General features: G+C 48.3%; 1 protein-coding gene across 3 annotated transcripts in view; it reads right to left on the bottom strand.

Annotated features, from left to right (window-relative positions):
* CORO2B (coronin 2B) overlaps nt 1-18145 on the bottom strand; it is a 143805-nt gene that overhangs the window by 95765 nt on the left and 29895 nt on the right. The window contains exon 1 of one of the 3 annotated variants that reach the window (XM_047767166.1): nt 1599-1867. The exons of the other annotated variants lie outside the window; for them this stretch is intronic. The gene's annotated coding sequence lies outside the window, so the exon portion shown is untranslated. Of the gene's footprint in view, nt 1-1598; nt 1868-18145 lie in introns of those variants that run through there. 3 annotated transcript variants of the gene reach the window in all.

The raw sequence follows: 18145 nt of genomic DNA, 5'->3' as shown, positions 1-18145 counted from the left end.
CTGCAAAGGGCCCAGGGTCTAAGCCCAGCTGCTTCAGTTCTGGCCCCAGCTCTGCCACTTTGGCAAGCCTCAATTCCAAAGGCACAGGGTGGAGGTAAGAAGAGCTGAGCCACATTCTTGCTGTGTGATCCTAAGCAAGCAACATCACTTCTCTGAGCCTTAGTTTTCTCATTCATAAAAGGGGGATGACACTAACTGTGCTTACATTATAGAGCTGATGTGAAGACTAGATTCCCTCAAATATATAAAGCACCTGACACATTCTAGGCCTCTACAAATTTTAGCTGTCACCATCACCACCACTATCCTCAATTTCCCAGGCTGTGAAATGGGAATAATCCCAATCCCTGCCCTGCCACCATCACAGGAGTATTGTGAGATTAGGTGAAACTGTGAACTCCATGAGGACAGAGCTGATCTACTCTGCTCCCCTGATGCATCCCCAGGATTTAGAACAGTGCCTGGCAATAGCAGGTGCTTATTTAGAAAATATGAATAAATGAATGAAGTGTGAGAATCTACCTTGTGACTCTGCAGGCCCTCCATAAGGGTGCACTGCTTTTGTTTCTCATGCATAGCCAGTGATGTCCAGTAACAGAATGGGTCGTGCTGGGAAGTACTGACTTCCCCATCACTGGAGGCAATTAAAGAAACTGGAAGGTCCCTTGGCACAGGTGTCAGAGATGGCGCTCACATATCAGGTTCAGGTTGAACTTGATGACACCTTGAGGGTCCTTTCAACTATGCTCACGCATCCCATCCCTAAACCTTCAGCCATTAAATGCCCTCAGTCAAGTCTTCTCTAGTCAATTCACACTAAGTGAATGTAAAACCAGCCCTGGCACCTCCACGCTGTGGTCACAGACTCCACCCAGATGGATGGTCTCAAACCATACTCACATCTACACACTTCCTTCACTCTGCACATGCAGCCACTCACTGGGCAGATGCCACCATCATCATCACCAACGCCAGCAGCTAACGTACTCAGTGCTCACTGAAAACCAGGCTTGGGGTCCTGGGCCAACTTGGTCTCGTTTAATTCTCACTCCTAAGAGGAAGGGATCATTATTCCCATCTTTTCCTTTTTTTTTTCTTTTTTGGCTGAGCCTGCAGCATACAGAAGTTCCTGGGCTAGGAATCGAACCTGTGCCACAGCAGTGACGAAGCCAGAGCTTTAACCACTAGGCCACCATGGAACTCCTTTCCCCATTTTAAAGATGGAAAGCCAAGCCTCAGAAAGTAAATGACTTGCCCAAGGTCACACAGTTGGCAGGAGCTGGGTTCATACCTCAGCCCCATCTTGCTCCAAAGCCTGTCCTCTTGAGCCATACTGTCTTCCTAAAAAATACCAACAACCAAACCAAAGCGAACTCAACTGGTTCTCACAAGGCCGCTTCCAAATCAGCTGACATCCTAACCTTGATGGTGGAGCGAAGTGGATGACCTGCCCTTTGGGAAAAGTAGGTCACGAGGCCAAAGGCACATTCTCACTTCAGAGGCAGGTGGGTGGGTCTCCAGGTTTATCCGTCTCTGGTCACTCCCTCCTCCATGCTCCCTCCATAACACTTGGTCCAGCCCTCCATCCCAGCACTTACTGCATTGTTCTCCGCCTAGCTGTTTATGATCCTGCCTCCTTCGCCAGACTGTGAGTCCCTCGGGCTGTGAGCACGGGGTCTGGCACCACAAAGATGCCCAATCAAGGCTGTGGTTTCATTACTCACGGCCGGAAAGGTCCCCACACAGGGCACTGGGAGGGTTGGCAGCTGTCTATAGCTGAGAATGTTCACTGCCGAAGTCACCCATCAGCACGGAGCTGAGGAACAAGCCCGTGCACAAGCAGGCGAGGAGAACATCTGGGCTCAGAAAGCAGTAACTTCCTGGAAGTGGAGCGACGTGGAATCAGGAGGTACCGTTCACACTGCTCCCGAGTGGCGCTAGGCCAGCAGACTGCCTTGCTTTTGCCCAGCCCACTTTCTACCATTTGCTGGGGGATTTCATCACAGAAACGGGCTCCCTGCTGACCCTGCCTGACACACACAGCGGGGCAGCCTGGAAAGGCTCTCACCCCGGTCCACCACAGCTGGCTGGGTAACAGCAGCCCCCCCCCACCTCTGGGACTCAGTCTGCTCATTTGCAAAACAGGAGAGTCAATCACCCCTGCTATGCAAGCCTTATGGGGCTGGGGGAAAAGCAGGGGAGTGAGTCAAAGACAGAAGGCACGCTGGAAATATAAAAACGACTCCAAAACAAGACGTGGGGCCATGTGAGGTCGGAAGGGGAAGGCTCTCTTCAGTCCTGTGGCTTCAAAAATTCCTACAAGACCCACAGTCAAGGTCCTTCCTGGGCATCAGATTTGTCATTTGTCATATGCGGGGGGGGGGGGGTAACTGAATTAGGGTCATCCAAACGTCAGAATTTGTGTACTACTGTCAACACATTTTCTACAAATCACTTTAATCATATTTATATTACAATTTTGTTTAAATTGACTCTAAAATTTAAATATCTGCCCAAGCCTGATTCTAATCAATTTTATCCATGACAAGACTGGTTTGATGCATTAGTGACACTTGTTTCTATTAGACACTAAATAAGTATGTGACAATTAAACCAAACCAAGTTCATCACAGCTCCACTGAAGCCATCCTGGGCACCACTGGTGAGCCACATCTGTTCTTGAATAAACAGGGATCCTGCAGGCCCTTGCCAGCTCCAAAAGTCCAAGGTTCACATCTACGTGATGTACCCACTTGGCACCCAGCCCTGGGACAGAAGCCTTAGGAGATGGAAAGACAATCCCCACTCTCTAGGAGCTTCCAATCTTGTCTGCAAAAAAAATGTTTTCCAGTTACTTCTGTGTGCTTTACTCATATTTTGCTTAAAGTTTGCTTTAGGGCACTATAGCTAAATGTATATCTTACAGCAGGGTGAAAAAGTAAGCAGGTGATACAATTCAGATTATAGGAAAGTGAAGGAAGGACAACTAAGGCAAGGCAAAATGAATGTATAAGAGGCTTATTGGAATTCTTGAATGCTCCCTGGAAGAACATCACAGATTGGAGCACTGGGCTTCCTAGCAGCCAAAGTAAAAAGGGAATCAGTTTTCATTCTCCTTTCATGTGGTACTTTCTCATCAGCATGTAATATATGAGCAATGTACTCACAGCATCTCTGAGATAAATGCGATGTACTGGTCTCTGAGGCTGCTGACCTGGGCAGAAAGATGCTGCTCCCTTCTCCTGACAGGGGTCCTTGCCTCTCCTTGAACTCTTCCTCCAAATAAAACTTTGATCATTTACCAATTCCCTTTTTCAAAAATGTATACTGTTTTTCCTCTTACCTCCAGAATGAAATTTAAAATTTTAGACTAGTAGTCGTGCATCCTCCTGAACTAGCCCCAAAGTATCTTTAGGGTGAAAACTCTAGGCACTTCATATTTAGGTCTCAGTGGAACTGCCTGAGTTCAAATCTTGGCCCCACCACTTAGAAGCCATGTGACCCTGGGCAAGGCACATAACTTCCCTGAGCCTCAATATCCTCATCCTTACCATGAAGCTATAAAGAGCTGTCTCCTGGAGTCACTGTGAGAACTGCATGATGGCCCGGGAAAGGCCCTGCTCCCATGCCAGGCGCAGCAATGTTAGCTCTTCTGTGGGGCCCTCTCATGTCTCCCTGCTCCTGCCGTGGTTTCAATCTGGCCGCCTTTCCCCTTTCTCTGTTGACTGAAATCCTATTATTCATCCAAACACAGCTCAAGTGCCACTTGAACTGGGGATTTCCCTGATTTTCCCAATCAAAAGAACCCATTCCTTGCTCTCTTTTCCCACACCACATAACCTATATGCAATACAATATATGCATTATGCGTAACACACAGCTGTGTTTCTTGCCCTGGAGGGTCACCTCCTACTAGTAGGTTATGGAATCCACATCATAGGTTGCCACTTGCACTTTAAAAAAAGCGGGTGGAGTTCCCGGTCGTGGCTCAGTGGAAACGAATCTGACTAGCATCCATGAGAATGCAGGTTCCATTCCTGGCCTTGCTCAGTGGGTTACAGATCTGGTGTTGCTGTGAGCTCTGGGGTAGATGGCAGTCACGGCTCAAATCTGGCATTGCTGTGGCTGTGGTGTAGGCCAGTTGCTACAGCTCCGATTTGACTCCTAACCTGGGAACCTTCATATGCTGCAGGTACAGCCCTAAAAAAATAAATAAATAAAAAAGTGGAAAGACTAGAAAACACCAGAGTAGATGACACGACTTTGGTTTTATATATGTAACACATGTGTGTGCACATGTGTGTGCTTTGTCACAACATAAAATGATTTTCTTACTAGGAGTCACAGGCAAAAAAAAAGTCTGAAACCTGTAGCATGATCAGTGGGTTCTTGGAGGGCAGGGACCAAGTCAGATTCACCTCTGTGTCCCCAGCAGTGAGCATAGAGCCTGGCACGTGTGAACTCTACAAACTGGAAAATCTAGTACCCAGAGCAGTGTGATTACTCGGGCATTCCAGGTGCCCCAGATTCAACCCCCATGTTCAGCCACAGCTGCCATGGGTCCATCCAGCAGGACCACAGTTAACCAGCAGGAGTTTCAAAATTGAGGATGTTGGGAAAAGAACAGTGTGGTTTTGTCCCTCCTTACCCAGGATTCCCTCACAGGACTCCACCTTCATCTACTATAAAATGGGAGTGATGATGCCAGTAGCACCCATCCTACAGGGAGAGAACACAGCAGGAAGGCCTAGAGGTGATCTGGTCGTGCTCTTCATTCAAGTTTGCTGAGAAAGAACACGTGCGAGCACATGCTTACACACATATCCATGCATGCACACACTCTCTGTTACACACACACACACACACACACACACGAAACTGCTCTTCATTGTGCAGATGGGAACGTGGAGGCCCAGTGAAGGCAAGTGACTTGCTCCGCCAAATCACACGGAAGACGAGGGGCAGAGCTGGACCTAGTCAAGCGAGGGTGAAGCGAGGACCAATGATGTATTAAGCAGAAAAGTGCTTGGAAGAACCTGGAAGGTCCCTTTCAAGCCTGAGAGGCAGTGTCACGCCCAGCTCCATGACCCGCAGAAGCCAGAGGCTGCTGTGCCTTAAATGGCCCTCTCCTCCTGAGCTGCCTCCCACCCGTAGTCACCAATCCCCTAGGGCCACCTGGGCTAGGAGAGCACCCTGTCCTGCTTTTAGGGCCGGAGGGAGCCCATGTCTCTAGAAACCATGGGCTCAGAGGCAATCAGACCCGGCTGTAACTCAGTTCCCAAAATTCCCAGGCTGTTTCCTTAACCCCTCAGAGCCGTGGATCCTGATCTGGTAACCACAGTTATGGCTCCACTTCCTTGGTTCGTGGGAGGATTAAACGAAACAAGGTAAGTTAAGGACCTGGTAAGTGTGAGCAAACTTTAGTTTCTCCCCTTCTTCCTTCTTCCTCCAAACCCTTTATAATACCCTCTGAGGTTTGTTCCAACTAAAAACAAACATCTCTGACTGTATGCTCTGCTCTAACCCTTTGGTGTCCTACACGAAGAGAGGAAAGTCTAAGCTCCTTTCCTCAAAGTCCTTCATGGATGGGACTCTGTCGCCTTACCTCATTAGTCCTTCTGTCCATCAACAGATGGACCAGTCCCTTGGGATCACAGGGTTTGCTGAGAACAAATATGTACACCCACAGAAGTACACGCTTACACATGCACACACAGGCACACATGCACACACATGGCCCGCTCCGCTCAGACTTGCCTCCCCACATCCTCCTTTCAAAACTCGAATTCCAAAAGCCTTCTCAGATCCTTGTAGGTGGAATTAGTCTGCCTGTGTGGGTTTGGTTCCAGAACCAAGAGCCCTTCAGCACACTGTGTAGCTGCTTGTCTTTGCTCTGAGATCCTGAGCACCCCAGAGGTAAGATCCCTGTCTTGGGCACACAGGGCTCTCTCGGATGACGGCAGCCAGGGACTTCCTGTGTGTGTCATGGCCCACATGCCAACAGCTGCACTAACAGCCTGTCAGAATCACTCAGGCTGCGGCCTGGAAGATTTGCACAATTGCTCACGGCATCCAGCAGGCATCTGAATCTCCAACCAGGGCAGCCACTGGCTTTTAAGGGAGTGTGGCATGGCAGAAAGGCCAGCAGGCCAGGCAGCAAGAAACCCTGGTGGGGGTGGGTGACCTTAAGCAAAGACTTCTCTTCCATGGGAGTCACAATAAAATTCTGAAACCTATAAATAACACCAAAAGTAAGGCTAAAAGCCTGGCTGAGAAGGAACTAGGACAACCAAGAGCTTTTTCAAGCTACATACATCCTGCCCAAGATTCTTAACCCTCCTCCCCCCTGATAAATGTATATCAGAATCCAGGGTGGTAGGCAAGAGGCAGGAATATTGTCCTGTGATAATTCTGATTAGTCATGTCCCAGACAGCAACCCCCTTAGGCCCACAATTATACTGTTCAATGCCAAAGCACACTCTGCAGTCAGTCCTTGGGCAATTAAGCCAGGGTGCAATGCTTACACGATCCAAGGCAGCACCCAGTGACTGCGCCAGAGTGCAGGGCAGTGGGTGAAGGGCTCTTCTAGCACAGAAGGGAGAAAAGGGATCCTTGGACAGTGCTGCTGGGGGAGGGAATGAGCCCGCGTGTCAACCTCCAGGCAGGTCTGGCCCACAGGAGGGGCTCTATAAATGGCAGCCTCCCCCACCCTCCTTCTGGGTGAAGTTTGTCTTCCATCAGGCAGTGGGCATCCAGAAGCGAAGGCTCTCCAGCTCCCTGCTGATGCTCCTCTGAGCCTGAGCCACAGCCACTGCCTGAGGAATGGGGCCATTGCAAAGGCCTGACAACCCTTTCTCATTCCACAAACATCTACTGTGTGGTTGTCTCGTACCACGCCCCCAAGCGAGAGGCTACAGAGGAGCAAGTCCTGCCTGCATTCACCAAGAGGCTCCCGTCCAGGTGAAGTGACTGATCTGACCACTCTGATTAGGGAGGTCGGCATTGGTCTTGGCTCTTGGTGCTTGGGGGACTCAGGCCACACCACAGGTGCCCTGGGAATCACAGGATAACTGGAGGCAGGGTTAGCCAGAGAGCCTCTGATGATGACCAAACAGTGTGTTCTGTGCTGGCCTGGGAGCCCTGGGAGGTGGAGGGCCCATTTCCCTGAGTGCCTAGAACCTGCAGTCAGGTTCAGCCTGGAAGGCCTGCAGTGGTGCCCGTGACGCCTCGGGTCTCTCCCCTCAGAGGCCCCGCCACAGAGCTCCTCTCCTGTACGCACGCAGCACCCCCACCATCCCGCCCTCTGGGCAGCCAGTGCCTGGTAAACAGGACCCTGTGGGGGGCCAAGCCCCCACCCCACTGGGCTCCCACACACAGAAGCTTTGTCTGAGCTGCTGATGCATAATACATGGGCACAGGCCTGGACCAGCCGCAGGGCCATCTTGGACAACAGGCCCGTCACTAAGAGGCTGTGAGAGACGCAGCCAGGACACAATGTGCTCCAGTCAGAGCTGAGGGCAGTGGATAAAGGGCCCACTGGGGCCTTGGAACCAGCCCCTCCCCCAGTGCACAGTGCAGGGGTGGGGAGGACGGCTGTCCTCAGAGGGCCCAGGGTGGGGGTGGGGGTGGGGTCTTGAAATCCTCCCAGTCACTTCCCACTGCAGCGTCCAGCCACATCCTTGACTTGGCTGCTTTACCCTTGTGGCCCACGGACAGTCATGAGGACCTTTCCTTGTCTTGGTCCCCATGTTCCTTTTTTAAACAGGTGCTGTTCCTTCTCCAGCAGGTGTTGTTACACGTCAGGGTCCAGTTTGCTCCCTGGGGTCTTGGGTCCTCGATCATGGCTGTCCTCGAGGCCCCTCTCCCAACCACACATCAGTGGGAAAACAACATGGGGATACCCGAGGATAAGAGAGGGGCATAATAAATCACCTACCACACACTTCCTAGAGGCCATGCACAATCATAGGTGATAAAACAGCACCCTTCCTCTTGCAGGGTATTTTTAAGTAGAATAAATCCACATGCAGATACCTCTAAATAAGCAGAATTGGGGAACTACATGCATAGCAGCTTTAGCAATAAGGACCTGGAAGATTCCTTCTTGAACCACTGTGCAGACACATTAAAGACGTGCTTAGAGGGTCTCACTGGCACAGAAATGCTTATTCTGGGGCTCGCTCCCAGAAATTCTGATTCAGGAGGTCTGGATGAGAGCCCAGGACTCTGCATTTTAACAAACACCTAAGAGATTCCAAGGCAGGTGGTTGACAAATGACACTTTAAGACGCCAAGGTTAATGAAAAAATCATAGGTTTCAAATATGCAAAAAAGTACTACACACTGGCGGTTCAGTAAACAATCAATGACAAATTAATCAGTTATGAGGGAACTCAATTCACAGCACTTATAATTAAAAACCAAGAACGGCAGCAATTGGACATTGGAGCCAACTCAAATGACACTGAGAGCAAAGTGTGCTTATTGAAAATTTCAGGATTTCTAGTTAGCTATATGAATGCACATAGTAAGAGCTTTGCCAAAAACTGCAAAGGCACCAGCCATCTCCATAAATTTTAAGGCCCCCAAAACTTCTAGGAATATACTAATTTGGGTTTACGAACGCCAAATATGGTTTGATAATCCTAGTTTGATATAGGATATTCATAAGCAGCTTTTGGTTGTGCATTAAAATAAAAATCTATGGAACTGCGCTTCATTGGCTGTTAAGAATCCAAGGAAGGGCTTGCAATCCCAAATCTATTCGCAACAGGAGAGCCTTGCCACCAGCAGGGAACTGAAGATTCTATATTCACTTTTTTTTAGATTAAAGTATAGTTGATTTACAATGTTGTGCCAATTTCTGCTATACAGCAAAGTGACACACACACACATATATATATATTCCCTTTATGTTATCTTTCAACATGGTCTATCCCAGAGACTGGATATATAGTTCCCTGTGCTATCCAGTAGGACCTCATTACTTATCCATTCTAAAGGTAATAGTTTGCATCTACTAACCCCAGACTCCCAGTCCATCCCACTCCCTCCTCCACTCTTGGAAACCACAAGTCCGTTCTTTGTAAGTCTGTATCTGTTTTTGTAGATAGTTCATCTGTGTCATATTTTAAATTCCACATAAAAGTGATATCACATGGTATCTGTCTTTCTCTTTCTGACTACACTTAGTATGGGAATCTCGAGTTGCATCCATGTTGCTGCAAATGGCATTATTTCATTCTTTTTTATGGCTGAGCAGTATTTCATTGGGTATATGGAATACTACTCGGCCATTCATCTGTCAATGAACATTTAGGTTGCTTCCATGTTGAAGACCCTATATTCACATTTGGTCCTTGTCAACATGGATGTGGCTGCATCAAGAGCCTTTAAGATCTTCATTAATTTTACCTATTTCTGAGAGTCCACCTGGATAAACAATGGGCACAATTCACGTATTAGGATGTTTCTGAAAAGCAGAAAGGTGGACCCACCTTAAATGTCCAATAATAAGAGGTTGTTAAAATCAAGTATGTTTATATTTATATGACAATTCTGCAAACATAAAAAGCATGCCTTTGAGATATTTCATCAAATCTAATTCAATAGATCATAGGACTGACCATTATTATGTTCTTCTGAAAAAGAAAAACATGCAGTGACTATGACATGCTAGTGAAAATACATCCCAACTTCAGAGTCCACAAAATGTGAAATATTATAATCTATGAGATACAGTATAAATAATACTATAAGGAAATGCTTATGATACAATATTAAAATAATAAATGCAAAAGCAGGCTATACTTACATGCACTCATAGAAAAAACAAATGAAAGGAAAAACAGAACAATGCAAAGGGTGGTCTCTTGGGAAGGTGGGAGAAAGGATGAAACTATCTCCATCTTTATATTTTTGTGATTTCATTAATTTTCAGAATGAACACATTTTAATAATCTGAAAAATATATTGTTTAAAATAATTATAAAAATGAATCCCATGGAACAGGTAAAAATCATGGCAAGCATGTGCATGTCCATAGGCAGCATATCCCATAGCCAGTCGGCACTGGGACATGTTCCCTGGTGCCGGAGATCCCCAGCTGGCTTCACTTAGCTGCTGCTCAGTACATGGGATGGTTCCGAATTTGTTGCTAACAGAAGCTTTAAAGTACTTCTTGTATTTTCCTTTGAGGGTTTTTTCCTTGGTCACTTTCAGGGTGTTAGGTGGAAGATGTTGATGGCTCCATGAGTTGGTGTCAAGGGACAGGCTGGTGTCTGTGATCCGTTTTCACTCAGATCTTGTTTATTTTCTTCTTTTGTCTTTTTAGAGCCACACCCACGGCATATGGAGGTTCCCAGGCTAGGGGTCTAATCGGAGCCTACACCACAGCCACAGCAGCAACAGATCAGAGCCGCATCTGCAACCTACACCACAGCTCTCGGCAACGCCGGATCCTTAACCCACTGAGCAAGGCCAGGAATAGAACCCGCAACCTCATGGTTCACGGTCAGATTCATTTCTGTTGCGCCATGAAGGGAACTCCAGATCCTGTTTCTGTACATGCACCTTCTGCACCGGCCCGAGGCCGTAATGATCTCCCAAACTCACCTTACAGAGGCTGAAATTCTTCAACTGGGGAGCAGAGTTTTGTACTCTGCAAGGTGATAAGGCATTCCAACGAAAACAGCAGTTCCCTGAGAGAAAGGGCCCTGGGAGAGATGTCCCCTCAGGTGTAGAAGATGGATGCAGGATCTAGTCTGAGGTGCAGAATACTTAGGGAGGGAAGGGGAGGGAGCAGTGGGGACATGAGGGAAAATGCAGAAAGGTTGAGACACCAAAGGAAAGGGCACGAGGGAGGAGACCAGGGACCTGGGAGTCAACCTTCTCCAGGGAAAGCGGCAAACGAAGAGTCCATGCCAGCCTCCATGCAGAGGCAGGGAAACGCCGCATCTTTGGAGGGCATGCCAAGCACCCTAGAGGAATCTGGACCCGTAGGAAGAAAAGGGGGTGGGGTGGAAGTGAGCAGAGGGGTGTGAAAATGCAGGATTCTCACAAAGGATCTACATCCCCATCAGGATGTCCCCCAGCTCATGCCCAGCAGCCCAAGGGACCAGCGAACATATCGAGAAAGGTCAGAACGCTGGGCTGGAACTAAGAGACTAAGGTTTGAATTGTGACCCTTTCAAATGACCTTCAGTGCACCGTGTGCCCTCTGGTACCCAGTTTCAGGAAATGTAAAATAGAGGGGGTAAGTCAAGTGATCTTTAAGGTCCTTTCTGATTTGAACATCTTGTGATTCCAAAATAGATGCAACTCGCTCATTTTTTAAAATTTTGTTTTTTAATAACCACAGTATACACTGAAGGTGTACAACATGATGATTTGGTATACACACACGCAGTGAAATGATTACTATAGTCAAGCTAACTTATACATTCTTCTCCTCATTTCCTTGCCATTTTGTGTGTGGTGGGGGCGGGGAGAGCACCTGAAATCTACTCTCTTAACAAATGTCCAGTATTCAATACAGTATTATTAACTATAGTCATCATATGTGCATTAGACTTATAGACCAATTCATCCTACTAAATGCACTTCTGTATCCTTTGACCAACATCTCCCCATTTCCCCCACCTTCCCACCCCTGGTAACCATTGTTCTGCTCTGTATGATCTTATAGCATACTCAAAATGGATTAAAGAGTTCAATGTAAGACATAGAAACCATAAACCTCCTAGAAGAAGAAAGAGGGGAAAAGCTCCTTGATATTGGCCTTGGCAATGATTTCTTTTTTAATATGACAACAAAAGCTCAGGCGACAAAAACAAAAATAAGCAAATGGGACTACATCAAACTAAAAAGTTCTGCACAGCAGAGAAAACCATCAGCAAAAAGAAGAGAAGGCAATGTATAATAAATTATATGTATATATTGGGCTTTTTACCATTCCACATATGAATTCATGACTTTTTCTTTCTTTCTGGGTCTCATTTATTTCACTGAGCATAAGGTCCTACAGTTTCACCCATGTTTTTGCAAATTGCAGGAGATCCTTTTTTAAAGCTGAATACTATTCCATTTGTGTGTGTGTGTGTGTGTGTGTGTGTGTGTGTGTGTGTGTGTGTGTGTGCGCCTGTGTGCTCGTGCGCGTTTGTGTGTGTATCACATCTTCTTTTTATCCATTTACCTGTCAATGGACACTTAGGTTGTTTCCATATCTTGGCCATTGTGAATAATGCTGCAATGAACATGGGGGTGCAGGTAGTTCTTCGAGATACTGATTTCATTTCCTTTGGATATACACCCAAAAGTGGAATTGCTGGATCACAGAGTAGTTCTATTTTTAATTTTCGGAGAAACTTCCATGCTGTTCTCCATAATGGCTGTACCAATTTACATTCCTACCAGTAGTGTATAGGGTTCGTTTTTCACCACATCCTCATCAACCCTTGTTACCTTTTTTTTTTTTTTTTAAATAATGGCCACCCTAACAGGTGTGATGAGACATCTCATTGTGGTTTTCATTTGCATTTCCCCAATGATTATTTTGAGCATTTTTTCACACACCTGTTGGCCATTTGTATATCTTCTTTGAAAAAAATGCCTGATTAGATCTTTTGCCCATTTTATAAATTGGGTTGTTATTTGCTATTGTTTATTTGGTTTCTGTGTTTTGCTATTGAGTTCTATGAGTTCCTTTTATATGTTGGATATCAACCCCTTATTGGACATATGGTTTGAAAATATGTTCTCCCAACCTATATGTTGCCTTCTCTTTTTGTTGATGGTTTCCTTTGCTGTGCAGAACTTTTTAGTTTGACGTAGTCCCATTTGCTTACTTTTGTTTTGTCACCTGAGCTTTTGGTGTCATATTTAAAAAATCACTCCTGCCAAGGCCAATGTCAAGGAGCTTTTTTCCCCTCTGTCTTCTTCTAGGAGGTTTATGGTTTCATGTCTTACATTTAAGTCTTTAATCCAGTTTAAGTACGCCATAAGATAAGGATCCAATTTCATTCTTTTGCATGTGGACATCTGGTTTTCTCAACAACAGTTTTTTGTTTTTTTTCCTTTTTTCTTTTTTGGCCGTACCTGTGGCATATGGAAGTTTGAGGCCAGGAATCGAATCTAAGCCACAGTTGTGGCAATGTCAGATCCTTAACCTGCTGCACCTCAGCAGCAACTCCCCCAACACCATTTACTGAAAAGGCTATTCTTTCCCCATTGTGTTTTCCCGGTGCCCCTGCAGAAAATTAGTTAGCCTGTATATGCTCAGGTTTATTTCTGAGCTGAAGTCACTCATTTCGTCCATCAAACAATTACTGAACATATTATCTGTACAAAGGACAGCATTAGGGCCACAGGAGCTACCAAGCAGAATGGGAGGAGGGAACCACACTCACGGAACATTTAATACTCGCCAGGCACCAAGCTACCCTATCGTTAGTAACAATCCTAAGGGGCAGATATCATTTTCTCCATTTCAGACACTAAAACTGAGGTTCAGCAGTGTTAAGTCCCTTGTCCAAGGTCACAGAATGGTAAGTTGTAGGGCTGACAGCCTCAAGTTAACCCACTATGCCTCAGCCCACTGCTAGGAGAAAAAGCTCCATCTTTGCTTTCAAAGAACTCACAATCCAGTGATTGTCTGAATTAGACAACAAATGAACCCCAGCACAGAGATGGAGGAGCAGAGGAAAAGCTGGCATGGAATTTGCCTGAAGCTTAACTAAGACTCCAGATTTGCAGTGTGGAACAAAGGGCAAGGGCGGGGAGGGGCAGCACTGGCATTTCAGGTAGAGGAAACAGCACAAGGCATGAGTGGAGAGAGGGTTAAAGTTCATGGGTCATTGAGGAAAGGGCTGGAACAAGGGAGGCTAGAGATCAGGGTGGGAGACAAGCCTCGGAAGATGAGGGGTGGGGGCAGGTCATATGGGGCCCTGGATGCCACGTTAAGGGTCGGCACTGCGGCTAGCCCCCAGCCCTTCCTCCACAGTCATGAAGAAAATGCAGAACTTCAGGGCAGAAGTGGCTCACCACTTGCTTCCTAAACCAGTGGAAACCCCATGCCACCCTGCAGGGCCCTAGCTCTTCCTCCAGGCCACATCCACCCACATTTACTGAGGGCTGCTGGTGCTGGGGCCACGGGACTGCAAACTTCCTGAGGACGGGGCCCATTTCTGACAGATCTTTCATGCCTACCCTATAAGAGGTGCTCAATAAACATTCACCTAATTAAGTGTGAATAACAAGTGGAATCATCACCACATTCTTTTTCTCTCTGTGCTTGAGTCTCTGGCCCAAGAAAACTAAGGGGGTGGAAGGGAGAGGCTGGTTACACAATTATGGGGCCTCCCGGGGATGGGCTCGCTGGCCAGTCTGGATGACTCATGTAGATTCTAGGTCCAGCCAGTGTACTGATCGGGGCCTCTGTGCACCCCCCGCCCCATCCCAGCCTGTCTGCCATCACTGCCAGTGAAGAGGCCCAAAAGGCCCATCCACAGGCGTGCAGTGAAAAGGAGCTCTCGGATCCCTTGTCCTCACTGCCTGACCCCAGCTCACCCCAGGGCGGCCAGCACGGCAGCCTCCACCAGTAGCTTTTCTGCCTTTGGTTAAGTCACACAGGAGGCTCTGGGAAGAGAACAACAGGGAGAGGGCGAAGGGCCAGGAGGGAGGAGCTGGGAGACCAGCAGCGAAGAGAAGATGGAGACCCCGTGACACCTTCCCCATTTACGTACCTACCCCCAACTCAGAGAAGCCTGTTAAAGACAACTCAGCATGTCCTGTGTCACCAGCCACCATGTAGGAGGCAAGGCCCCACCCTGAGTTCCGAGATCCCCCTTCCTCTTCCTCTCCATTGACCCCACTCCGGCCCAGTCTCCCTTACCGCATGCCTAGATGCTTGATGGTAAACTAAGCCCCTTCTCTGCGCTCACACAGCCAGGGCCCTCTTCTTAAATATAGATGCTGCTGGGAGAAAGAAGGAAGACTGTTCCTAACGGCCAGCGTGACCCAATCCACCAGATCTTCTTTCCCCTCTGCCAGAAAGGGCTCAAGATTGGGAGCGCCAGGGGACAAGGAGGAATCTTCCTGACATGGTAAATTATGCCTCTGCAGGATGGCTGCACCCTGGGTCCCAACAAGGCCCCACACTTACTTTATCCCTGTTACCATTTGCCAGGGCCAAATCCCAGCCAGCCCCAAGGCCCAGTTCAAATGCTGCTTCCCCACTAGCCCTTCCCCCACCACTGTGCTCTCATCCTGGGGCCCTCAGAGCTTCCCAGGGCATGTGGCTGCCATGGTCAGTCAGCTTCCTCTCTGCTGGCCCTGGAGGAAAGGGTCTGAGTCTCTTTGTGCCTGGCACCAAGAAACAGTTTTAGTAAACGTGTTGAATGGATGGATGGAGGGCTGGAATGGTGGATGCAGGGGGAGGTGGAGGAGGAGGATGATGACAATGATCAAGAATTCCAGGAGTTCCTGTTGTGGCACAGTGGTTAACGAATCCGACTAGGAACCATGAGGTTGCAGGTTCGGTCCCTGCCCTTGCTCAGTGGGTTAACAATCCAGCGTTGCCGTGAGCTGTGGTGTAGGTTGCAGACGTGGCTCAGATCCCGCATTGCTGTGGCTCTGGTGTAAGCCGGTGGCTACAGCTTTGATTGGACCCCTAGCCTGGGAACCTCCATATGCCATGGGAAGCAACCCTAGAAAAGGCAAAAAGACAAAAAAAAAAAAAAAGAATTCCAAGTCCCCTCCTGGAGCCCCATCCCTCCTCTGGTGGGAAGTCTGAGAAAGGGAATTTAGGAGTCTGGCAGGGGAGGGGCAGAGAACAAAGCCTTGAGGCTCTCACCATTTAGGATTCAAAAATCCTGGCTCCTGGGGAAGGAGGAGCTGGGAAGAAGAGGGGACTGCATTCCTTGACCCCTGGTTCTCACATCATTTTCCAACAAATCCCTGCAATGCACAAAAAGCCAAACCCCTGAAAAACAGAAGCGCACCCCCAACAGACACAAGCACACATGCACACACATGTAGGGGGAGCTGGGCCCCTCTGCCAGCCAGTAGGTGAGCCTTGACAGATTAGCCTGGGCAATCCCAATTCCCAAGGCCACAGTCTTCTACGGAACCAGAGCATGGAAGAGGGAGCACTTGCCTTGCTGGCCCCTTTGCCCAGAAGACCTGGACATTGTAACCACCACCCATGGGTCTGGCCATGGGCAGCCAGCCACAGGATGCCAAATCTTGATTACCCACCACTAGGTGTTGCCCAGCCTCTGGGCCTGCGATGGCCTTTTTAAGGCCACCGGATCTGGTTTTAGTTGCCAAGGTCCAAGGGAAAGGAAACAACTGCCAGGGGCAGGTCCCAGGAAAAGTGTGGTAAGTTCCCTCCCAAGGGTGGCATCTCACAGTCTACAGCCCCCTTTTTGTTCCTTTATTTTTTCCTTTCTTTTTAGGGCCACAACTTTTTTTTTTTTTTTGTCTTTTGTCTTTTTAGAGCCACACCCGCGGCATATGGAGGTTCCCAGGATAGGGGTCTAATCAGAGCTGTATTTGCCGGCCTACGCCAGAGCCACATCAACACCAGACCCGAGCCATGTCTGCAACCTACACCACAGCTCGTGGCAACGCTGGATCCTTAACCCACTGAGTGAGGCCAGGGGTTGAACCCTCATGCTCATGGATACTAGTCGGGTTCTTAACCTGCTGAGCCATACTGGGAACTCCTACAAACACCTTTTGAAATTACTGTCTAGTAGCTGCAGCTGAGCAGGAAGGCAGCAGCCAGGCACAGAGGAGTTCTCACTCCAAAGCCCCTACTTCTTAGAGTGCTATGCCCAAGGGCATCTGATGTTGCCTGGAAGATGAAACATATGCTGGGGTCTGGAGAGTCAGGGACATGAACATGAACAGGGGTGGTATCTGTTCCTGGAGACTGAGTCTTACCCACCTTAGACAGGGGCTGGAAGAGAGAAGCACTTTTTGAAAGGGACTCCCCTCCCCTTGAGTCTGGTTGGGAAGTGACAATATGTGACTTCTGAGGCTAGGTCCTAAGAGGTCGTAATCTTGACATTGATGGCTGGAATATCTGCTCCTGGATCCCAGAGACATCATGTAAGAAACCCGACTGCTCTGAGGCTGCCGCACCACTAGGAAGCCCAAGCCGTGGGGAGAGGTCCTGGGTAGATGCTCCTGTCCACAGATCCATAGGGGCTCAGCCTCTAAGTCACTCCAGCCCAGGCACCAAACATGAGAGTGAAGAAACCTGCAGATGATCCCAGCTCCTCAGAGGTTTCAAGTCACCCCTGATCACTTGTGTTTTGCGAGCTAAGACCCCAGACCCAACAGAGATGCTCTATCGTCTCTGAGCCCTGTCTGACCCAGAATCCACTCAGGCCCTTGCTAAGCCCCCCCCTCCCCACTCCAAAAGCCCACTGTCTGTCTCCACCCTGCTGAGTCAGGAGAAAGCAGGGAGGCTCGGATGTTGGGGAAGGCTTCTTTTTGTAGTGCCCCCCATCACAGGACGCTCCTTCCAGGGCTCCGAGTCAACCACAGCGAATGCAGGATATAGTGAGCACCCACAAAATGCCTGTGCCAGGCCCGCAGTGCCAGAGGATGCCGTAGCGTCTTCCATGTCCACCCCCTGTCCTTAAGAAATTTGTCCTCTATATGGAACCACCAGAGACTGACTAGAGATACCGGGGAAAATGGAACTCTATGTTCAGTTATGCTCTGGATTTTTCTGTGTCTGTCTCAGTTTCTTTTTCTTTCTTTTTTTTTTTTTTTGTCTTTTTACCTTTTCTAGGGCCCCTCCCACAGCATATGGAGGTTCCCAGGCTAGGGGTCTAATCGGAGCTGTAGCTGCTGGCCTATGCCAGAGCCACAGCAATGCGGGATCTGAGCCGTGTCTGCGACCTATACCACAGCTCACGGCAATGCCGGATCATTAAGCCACTGAGCAAGGCCAGAGATCGAACCCACAACCTCATGGTTCCTAGTTGGATTCGTTAACCACTGAGCCACTACGGGAATTCCTGTCTCAGTTTCAAATACTCTGGCCCACTGAATCCATGAACTTTCAAAACATCCCCTCATTCTAGAGTTCCCGTAGTGGCTCAGAGGAAACAAAACCGACTAGTAACCATA

The sequence above is a fragment of the Phacochoerus africanus genome, chromosome 2, assembly GCF_016906955.1.
Source record: "Phacochoerus africanus isolate WHEZ1 chromosome 2, ROS_Pafr_v1, whole genome shotgun sequence".
Taxonomy (NCBI): Eukaryota; Metazoa; Chordata; class Mammalia; order Artiodactyla; family Suidae; genus Phacochoerus; species Phacochoerus africanus.
This window is presented reverse-complemented; position numbering and strand designations above follow the sequence as displayed.